Source organism: Myotis davidii, unplaced genomic scaffold, assembly GCF_000327345.1.
Source record: "Myotis davidii unplaced genomic scaffold, ASM32734v1 scaffold96, whole genome shotgun sequence".
NCBI lineage: Eukaryota > Metazoa > Chordata > Mammalia > Chiroptera > Vespertilionidae > Myotis > Myotis davidii.
In genome coordinates, this window is record NW_006289416.1 from 6294202 (window position 1) to 6294919 (window position 718).

A 718-nucleotide genomic window follows, 5' to 3' on the forward strand; every position below is an offset into this window, starting at 1 on the left:
AGTGCTCAAAACTTTTGAAAAAAATCTCACAGTAAGATAATTGAAAAGATAATAAAGGTTATGCATTATATTGGACAAACTACCTAAGGAAAAAACATGATTTCCTGATCATATATGTGACTGATTTACTCTCTAAAGATCTCTCTCTGGCCTGATCCGCAGCCCCCTATACAGACAGTGCTGCGTCAGGGCACCTTCAGCGGCCTCAGTCAGTGCTGGGTCACCATGGCAACCCAGCATGGACTTCTGGTCTGGTCAAGCCTTCAGTCATAACTGGTCATGTAGGGGATCTACTTTACTTAGAAGACAGTTCTCCAGACTTACTACTGGGGTGAAGGCCATTGGAGCAGGTGCCATTTTGAATCAGTTCCAGTCTGTTCTGTCATTTGGCCCTCCACAGCAGGGCCAGAACGCTTGCCTCATCACTGGGGCGACGAGGCAAGCATTCTGCTCTGGCCACTCTGTGCCCGCTGCCCAGAGGCCCTCCACAGCCAGGGTGTAATGTTTTCCTCATCGCCGCAGCAATGAAGCAAGCATTCCGCCAGGCCACTCACACTGCCCGCCCCCTGGGACTTGGGGACTCCGGCAGGGCTGAGAGGACTGGGCACTGCCATCTTGTGGCTATGGACACCACCATCTTTGTGGAAGAGTGATGGTCAATTTGCATATTCTCTCTTTATTAGATAGGATACTAGAGGCCTGGTGCACAAAAATTTCT